The following is a 9,667-nucleotide window of genomic DNA, read 5'->3' as shown; positions in this document are numbered from 1 at the left end:
AAAGTGATTTAAGAAAGTAAATTTGTTGAGTGGACTTTTATTTTGATAGAAATAAAAAGGAAGACTGAGATAAGTTTCGTTTATCTTTAGCAACAAAACCTAACCATGGTTATAAATTATCAAGCAAGTCAGCAAGTGCAGTCATTTGCAACATTCTATGCTATCCCATTCTTTGCTTTGACAAGTAAATGATTAATGTTGCAACATTTATGACACTTTCTTTTTTTTTTTTTTAGATCAAGTCCATATTTGCTGAACAAAAATAATGATAAAATCTAATGGGTTTGACACTGTGTGGGATTGATGTGTCATTTAAATGACAAAAGGGAAAGACTGTGCAGTTTACCAAGACAGTATGACAGTGGAGGATGTGGTTAAGTGGTCCGTTTTGTTATTTTTTATTTTTTTCCTCTGTGATCTTGCTGAAGGCAACAGAAGCAATGTTCTAGAGCACAGGATTCACATGTCAATCAAAACAATACAATAGAATAGAATGCCTTTATTGACCACTTTGGAGGTCAAATAAAGTACCGGTATGCTAAAGAGGTTAATTAAAGTTCACTCTCTATAGAGTTGTCATAAAAAGATGTTAAATAAAACGGATTTCGAACTCAAGAGTGCAAATGAACTATGACTCCATTGTTGGTTTTGTTTTCGTGCCCATGCAGCACCAAAAACCCAAAGACAACATTTCACCAGATCCCTTTCCTGTCATCTATCAAGTATATTCTTGGAGGGGTTAGTCTGGGCTTGTTTCACTGCTACAAGACCTGGACGTGTTTCAGTTATGGAGTCAGCCGTTTCATACAAGGGTATTCTGGAAAAACACACAAGGACATTTGTGACCATTCAGTTTAAAACAGGGGAACACAACATGTTTTAAGGCTTGCTAAAGTGATTTTTGGTTATTTGTTTTTTTTTTCACACTTTTATTCTTGGTAATCAGTGCTTGTTTTGGGGCAACAAACAGTTTTTGTGACTGTGTGAAGTAGTAGATGGTCAATTCAAGCAAAGGAGTGAAAGTTTTTAAGCATCATTCAAGTCAGAACAGTTTCTGCAGCTGATCCAAACCAGAAGACAGCCACCCAAATGCAAAGAGCTTCATAAAACGACCCAAAAAAAATCTAATCTGAGAGTGATAACTATTTATCCTGTTGGTGTTGCTGTGTTTTTCCTTTTAATTACTGTAAACAAATGACACAATGAAAAAGATTTACCTTATTTCAAGATGTATTTTGATAAAACTATGACCTGCTAGAGTCATGACATCATATTTAGGCATTTAGAAATAAAAGAAACCCCTTAGAAATATTTGAAATACTGCTAAAAGGAGACTTTGTGGCAGAGTTTGATTGTTCCTTTCAGTTGCCTCCACAGCAGAATGCCTCGTTAATAAAATTATCAATAACCATCATCACATAATTACATTTTATTGGTCGCTCTAGTAATTCGTCCCACTCTGGTTTCCTGTTGCAGCTTCTGTAACTAACAGAGGACCGACAGCACAGTGTCCACTTGAGTCAAACCACTGATGGACCTCTGGTGCTGTAGAAGAGCTGCAGCAAGTTTCCCGGCTCAGCACTGAAAAGCTCTTAAAGCTCTCTCAGTTGGAAATGTTGCACATGACTCCAACAGGAGGAAAGACCAAGACGGAGACCCAGCTGGCTGATTAAAACAAACCACAGACGCAAATGCTCAGAACAAACACTGACACGAGTGAGCATGTGGTTCGTGTCAATAAAGCTGTGTGTGAACACCAGGAAAGGAACGGAGTTGATGCTGTCTGGAAAATCACACAGGTTTGATAATGACCAGTGGAAAGTTATGCTACTGTGCAAACAAGGCAAACTTGTTTTTTGTTTGGTTTTTTCCTTTGGTTTAAGTAAACATTTTAATTAAAGAATGCATAGCAGAGGTGAAGGGGAAGAAGCTGGAAGAACACTGACGATAATTAATCTGCACACTAACACACAACACAAAAGCAATCCAAATCAAGGCACAGGTGTTCCTGCAAAATACTCTTGGTGTAACAGTTTTAATTCTGTTCTTTCAATTGAGAGTCAAAAACATTAGCTTTTATTCTGAAATCTCACTGGTTTGGGGTTGGGGAGAGGGCATTTCCCTACATAAATGCAGTAAGACGAGACCCACATTAAAAAAAAACACAATTCACCAGAGAGTGGTGGGTCACCGCATCAAAGCCTCGACCAGAATTACAAAGTATGTTGTAGTTCAAGGGGGTTCTGGACTTTGTTTGTCTGTTCTTTCTCCCTCAGTTGGAAACAGATTTCTACACAGTGTCCCACAGTTTGAAAGAAGACGTTGAAATCAGTAGAGATTTGAAATTGCTTTCACATTTCATTCAAATATGTGTTTTTTTATGTATTCCATTGAAACCATTTCCTGTTGTTGGTGGATAAATGGACATTTCAATTGTTAAATACTTAGATTTGATGTTATTTTTGACAGCAAATCTATAAATGAAACACATTTTTGTAGTAAGCTGTTTATTAATTCAGACAATAGCATGTCGAGGAACCAGGAAAGGTTGATAAGATAACTGACAGTTAATGAACATTTTAGTTGCAATGAGAATCTCTCACAGGTGTTAAAGTACTATAATTCATAGATCCCACAGGTATAATAATTAGATCAATTAGGAGAGATCTAAGGAATGGGAAAAACAGATTTATTTCTACTACAAAAATGTGCACTAAATAGTCACTAATTGAGATCGTTTCGGCCCCAAGGCCTTTAATCATTTGTCCGTCTAATCAAACTATGTTTAAATTAAACATAACAATAACAATAAAGTTGTTACAAGGCTACAAGATGTCAGAAGCTGGGGAAACTACGGTGCACTGGGGTTCTGTCCTCTTTTCTCATCTACTTCTACTCTCCTTCTCTCTTCTATTCTTGATCATTTATTCATCAGTTCTTCATGCCTCTGTTTGGTGCAGTGTGATTCATGTACTGTCCCTCTTTCCCACTCACCCGGAGATCTAATTTTGCGTTCATGTGGTGTTGGAATGATCGGAAAAATGCCTGTCCAACTCAGAAAACACACATGAACATCAGTAGAACAACACATCTTCAGGCACAACATGAATACAGAATGACTTTTTGTCCCTAAACAAAGGTCAATGTATTTGTAGTGCACCATCTGTGGGGACACACCAGAATAACAGGGAAAATAAAACTTAAAAAAGGATTATCAAAATAATTTATTTCAGTTTGGCAAGCCAAATGAAATAGTTTAACGGGCCGCATATGGCCCCGGGCTGTGGTTTGCCCATCCCTGCCCCATGCTGATAGTGGTAGAAGTCATTCCACAACATAGTATTGGTCCAGGTGGAAAATGGGGTGTAGAATGTAGGAAAATAAAGGCCCACGAATTTAAAAGCAGAAATAGGATTTGTTACGGCTGAAGCCGTAATTTTTTTTTTCTATTTTTGGAGTGTTTTTCTCTCTCTGTTTTCTTTTGTTTTCTGCTGGAGTAGGAGGTTTTCTGTCTTTTTTTTTGCCCAAATTGTCCGGAGCACCTGAATGGATGAAGACCTCAGCTCGGAGTTTAATAACGGCATCATCATCTGTTGGAACCCCCTACAGCTAGCAATTATTTTGAATGATAGAGGCTTTGGTCCTTGTATTTTGGATGTTTTTGTGTAGTTTTGAGATTTTTTGTGAAAATATCCCAGGTTTTTTTCAGCTTGGGTTTTGTTGCAAAAGTTTTGGAGACATTGGGGTATTTAATTTGTTCCTTTTATCTTTATGTTTCATCCTTTTATTAACCCTCTAGTCAGGGGTGTAACAGATTGTTAAGTGGTGAATTTAACTATTGGTTCAGTGATGGGTTAATTGATGAGTGGCGTATAGAGTGAATGACGCAAGAACCCAGCTTATCAAGATGTGAGGTAGAGCTTCCTTATGGATTTAGTCCCAAAGCTTCACAAAGTTCTCTGTGTTTTACATATTTTGTTATAAACAATTCTGAGAGCATTTTCCAGATTGTTAAACTACTCTTGTGAACCAAGAAAAAAATCCGTCAAGTATTTTATCAGCATCAATATTCATGCATCTCTAAACTGTTAAAATACAGCATGGGTTCCATCAAATTACAACACTTTTGTGGCACACCTCCGAGTGTCACGCTACAACAGGTACTCACACAAAAGCCTGCAGGCCTTTTTTTAAACCTGCAAACAATGCAAAAGCTTCTGTAATATAACAGTAATGAGCGTAGCCTGCCCCAGCTCAGAGCGTTTCATGTCATTTATACTTTAATGGAAGTTAAAGATGTTTTCTGACTGTTTTTTTCTTGCAGCAGCCTTACTTAATTGATCTTAAACCAAAACAGGCCTGGACTGGTTTGGAGGTCTCTCAGTGCACAATTCTGAATCTATTCAAATCAACTAAGTAAGAAACAAATGTGCAAATTACATTGAACAACTTTTACAGCAATGCACAATGTTTTAGCTTTTATCCCTACTTTTAAATGTTTTGATAAGTTACAAATGAAAGAATGTTTTTATAGCTTTTGTTTGTCAGTTATCAGTATAGAAATCATGAACAGGAACAACAAAACAGAGAATGCTTTTAGACTTTAGTCATTGTTTTATTATTTAAAAACCACAACGAAAGTGAAAATTGAAATGTTTATGAAAACAAAATGTTTCATGATGTTTCTCCATCTTTTTATTATTCGTGCCTTTAAGGAGCACACAACTTTAAAAATATGGGTTAGAAATAATGAATGAAATTGGACTCAGCAATGAAGAAGTTGTTTGTGAGGGCAGGTTTGCACCTGCGGGGATTAATTTCAGCCAAAAGAAAATTAAAAACAGCTTCATGCAACCTAAGATAGGACACAAGAGGTCATTTTTCCATTTTTTTGGCAGATAGTCGGTTTTCAAAACCAAGACCTAAAGATCTAAACTGTTTCCTTAGTGCTGTACACAAACCTCAGTGTTTGTGTGTTGTTGAAAAACCCTTTAAGTGACCTCAGAGCAAATGGAGAAAAGCTATTTGTTCATCTCGGTCATGAAGAAAAACCAAATAATCTAATATAGATTACGTATTTTGTATACATTGTTAGTGCCTAATGGCTCCATTTTGCTATTCCCTGAGAAAAAACAGAAGCTTCATTTGTGAACTTACAGGAAAACTACGCAGACCAGCTTTGCTCTTGGGTGAAATTAGGACTGTAAGCCTGTTTGTGGTGCCTATCATTTTACCTCAACAGTAACAGTACCTGAGGTTTCACAGATGGCAAAGCCGGCCTGTGTGGGATCACAAATATACACACGCCAGAGTGGCACCTGAAGGAGAAAATGTTGTGAGGTTTGTTTGTTTTGAGCTCAATAAGAAAGAAAGACAAAGTTTATGCTTGTTAAGCTGTGAGAACGAGTCTGAAAGACATTTTTCTGTTAAATCAGTACGACAGTGAAGAGCAGCAACTTTTTATGTCCTGCCATGTGGGAACATTTGGAGATTTTCAGGATTTCGACAGTAAAGTAAGAAAAATACTAAAAGTCTATATCTTAGCTCATCTCAGTGACCCATGACTGTACCGCAGTTTTTACTTTTACAGATTCGACTTTGGCACTTCTCGAAGTTCCTAAGTTTGATTCAAAAGAATCTGACAGTCAATATTGTGTAAATGTCGAATCAACTTGATTACCGCCTAAGATTAACTTCTGGCTGTACTTACAGTTTTACAATCAGCTTCTGTTTCAAGGTATGTGATCACAAGCGTTTTGTTGAATATACTTTAAACAATCACTTTTCTTTTGCTTCTTTTTTTCTGCACAGATAAAGGTTCCCTATTTTTAAGAAAGCAGCTGCACAGGGACAGACGGAAGACATAAACTGTTTTGTAAAATATCTTTAAAGGAAAAACTGCATAGGGGCTTTTTAATCTTCTATAAAAATGATTTCACCACCACACGTTTAATCATCTTAGATGACCCCATCCTTACATCGACGTGTTCTCCCTACCGTGACAAAGGTGGATAAAGGTGGAAAGATTTCATGTAATCCATGGACACCAGTGAAGATCACAAATCATTGAAGAAAAAAGGTTCAGAGCACTGTCTAGTGGGTCTAGATGACCCAACTCCCAATGTTAAAGTGCCTAGGATAGCACAAGGGATACACTAAACAGTGTACAGTTGTTGAATCATATATTTTTTTAAATAAATGCACCAAGCTGTGGTTGAAATTGGCACCAATGACAGCTTCATGTTAGTGTTGCAGAGAGGTTTCCGTGTCAGCTTTGTGGTCTTAGAGGTTCAATCTTACCAGTCACCAGCATCTTCAGAAATCTTTAAGAAACTCCCCTTCGAATGACGACTTAACTTTTGTTCACGCCAGCAGCAGAGAAACCAGCAACCAAATAAGCTGAAAAACTCAATAAGAAAGGCTGGACTCAGTCTAAAAACTGCTGTGGAGCACCAAATGCTTTTAGTATGACATCTTTATTAACATATAGCACAAACAGTACATTACACAATACAAACAGTTCCTTCTTGCTAACAGTCGAGACCTTTTGGATTGTTTTTGCAGGGAACTCCATTACAAGCACTTTGATAATCAGCTTAACAGTGATATGGTGAAGTTTTATTTTTCTCTGTATTTCATTTTCTCTGTTATAATTTAATTTTGAGATGGATGTAATAGGATTATGTTGATGGTTGAAAGGTTAATAGACACAAATCACATTAACAGAGTCAAGAAAAACCGAAGAAAACCACTGTGGCCAATAACTCAAAAGAGGGTCAAGAGGGAATCATTCAAATCTTGGAACAAGTGGGAATTCTTTTAAAAGCAACGGATATTAATAATTTTAATGGGTTAAAGTGTTTATTTTAATGTGCTCCATGGTCTCAGCTGGTAGGGTGTTATCCTTCTTTGAACTTGTTTTGTAATATAATGTCAAAGTAAGATGAACATTTGTGCAAAATGGCACACCGCTTTTGTCTTTTTACTTGCTCGAAAATCAAGTTTGTACAAAGGTCCTATTGTCCTTCTGTAAGTGTTTTCTTGTTAAAAGAGGAAAAGGGGAAGAAAAGGAACTATATGGTGTTAATATGACTTTAAAGTTCAGCAGAAAACAATGATCTACGAAGACATCTGGTTTGATTGCGTTTTTTCCTTCAGTCAGCGAATAGCTGTTGCGAAAAAATTCCTGCAAATGACCCAGTGGTGAAGTGATGGTGATGCACACCATGAACTTAAATGCACTGGGATGACTGCTGTAATACTGGAACTTACCCTGAACGGGATAAAGAGAAAACAGGAAATGAACACAGCTGCTGTAAGTTAGTTAAAACTGTGAAAAACAGAAAGCATGAGGATAAAAACAATTATTTCCGGTTGTAATTATATTAAGACATCTAGTCATGATACACAATGTTTTACCCTAAGTAATTAAGTTGGAGGCATTTTTTAAAGGTGTACTTTAGAGTCAAGCATAAACATGTTTAACTTTATTTAAAAAATTTAAATTAGCACAAGGTGGCATTAAAATCATTCATCTAAACAGAACCCAAAATGAAATGAAAGATAATTTCTATTTGCCAAAGTTTTTTAATATGACATTTTATTCTGTTGGAAAATCTTTTATATTTCCATTTTTAATCACATTTGTAAGTTCATGATTTACTGTAGGAGCATCTTTGTAGCAATGAAATAATTCTTTTTAATATTTAAAAAATAGTCATTTATCAGATTTCACTATGAATTATTTTTGTCTAGATAAAAACCAAACAAGATTTTATGGTTTGTGATGGACTTTTACTGTTCGTCACATTATGGCGCAAGCTGAAGATTTAATTAAAAAGTACCACAAATGCCTTTCAAAACATTAAGAAAAGTTATATCTGCGGTCGTTGATTTCAAGAGAAGGTCAGCACAATCTCGTTTCTCAACAGCTTCTCTCTGCTTCAAATCAGATTTCACAACAAGCAGGTGCAAAGCAAACACGGACTTTCCAACGTGGTGTCTGAAGAGTCTCTTTCATCTCTTTTGACACAAGAAAGACAAAAATAATGTGGTGTTATAGTCTGATCAAGACAAGATGCCAAGATGGACAAGACTTCTCATTTCAAAGAATAGTTCTATGTTAAATAAAAAATCATACGAAATTAATTCAAATTTAAACATCAGACTTGAAATAAGAGGTTAAAAAGTATAAATCTTTCAAGCAAGAACTAAAGATAAATAAATAACAACTCAGGCTTTCTCATGACAAGACATGATTCTGTTACAAAGAACACAGTTTAGGATTTGCTTAGGATATCTTTTACGCACATAGATCTGTTTTATTCCTGCTTTTTTAAAATAAAAGTAGGTAAATTAATCTCGATGTATGAAAAGGTCTTTTTCTGTTTTATCCGTTTTTTTTTTCCTCTTGTCACCTTTCAGACCTCTCATCTGTTTAAGTGGAACAACTTGTGGAATTGGAGACTGAAATGTCATTTTGCCCCATTGTTGAGATCCCACAAGAAGTTTGGGGTTTGGATTCAACGAAGCAGCACCATCTAGTGTTTAAGATCATAAAAACTCCCATCTTTTCTGCACCATCTGTTGCTTTATCAGGACATTCCTAGTTAAAGCAGTTTTTAATCAAATCAAATGAGACTAACGTGTTATGTGTTTCTAAATTATAGGGAAAAAACAGAAAACAAACAGAGGACAGTCCTTCAATGCTAGCTCCATTGGTTACTCCCCTAAAAATAGAATAATCTCACCATCAAACATCCTATATTTACATGTAATTGCAAGTAATGGATGGATGGGTGGTTTAAAATCAGTTTTACATCATTGTATCCTAAAAATGTAAAAATTTAAGTTTTTCTAATGTTTTAATAAAGTAAATTACTGATGTTATATTTCATTTCTGAACCCTTTCAAAGATCAGTTCTTGCCCAATTTTTCAAATGTTTTGTTTGATACCTCTGTATTTTAATGAAAAGGTTTGCCATAAATTTCAGGATTTTCTTTAATTACTTAAATTTTTTTAAGTAAAACCTTATTTATGTAAGAATTTCAATGTCATGAGGTGTTTTCTGTTTATGGATACTTCCTGTACCTTTTTCATTTTTTATTAAAAATGCCATCATTTTTTAGTATTTTATGGTCTTCCTTTTACAGGAAAATTTTGTTTGTATAATTTTTCACTTTACAAAAGTTCTTTTAAATATTATTGTGGGAAATGTGTTTTTATAGTAGTGTGAGGAGAGAGATTCTCTGGGAATGCATTGCCATTTGTTCTACAGAGGATTCTCTGAATCAGAAAAAAATGACTTGGTTCCATATCCAAGTTCATTCCAAATGTGCTCTGTGGATTTGACGTTTGGGGGAAGACTGATCTATTTATGTCTTTAAAGAGCCCGGGACAGCTGTGACACAGAAGAAAAAGGATCGTCCATAAAAGTTACCACAAAATTGGAGACAGAATATTTTCCCATGCAACACTTACAGGAAGAGTATGAACTATAAATAAAAATGAAACCTGAAAATCTCCATCACTGGAAAATCCTTTTCTGATTTTCTGCTCTTCCCTACTCATTCTTTTCTGCATCACCAATCTGACTCCTTAAGTATGATCCCGTAGCTCACTGGTGAAGGAGCAGACTTTGCATCCCTCCATCTGACTCCTGATGAT

The sequence above is a fragment of the Oryzias latipes genome, chromosome 13 (genome assembly GCF_002234675.1).
Source record: "Oryzias latipes chromosome 13, ASM223467v1".
In the NCBI taxonomy this organism is placed as follows: Eukaryota; Metazoa; Chordata; class Actinopteri; order Beloniformes; family Adrianichthyidae; genus Oryzias; species Oryzias latipes.
The sequence above is the reverse complement of the archived record's forward strand: the minus strand, read 5'-3'. Positions refer to the sequence as shown.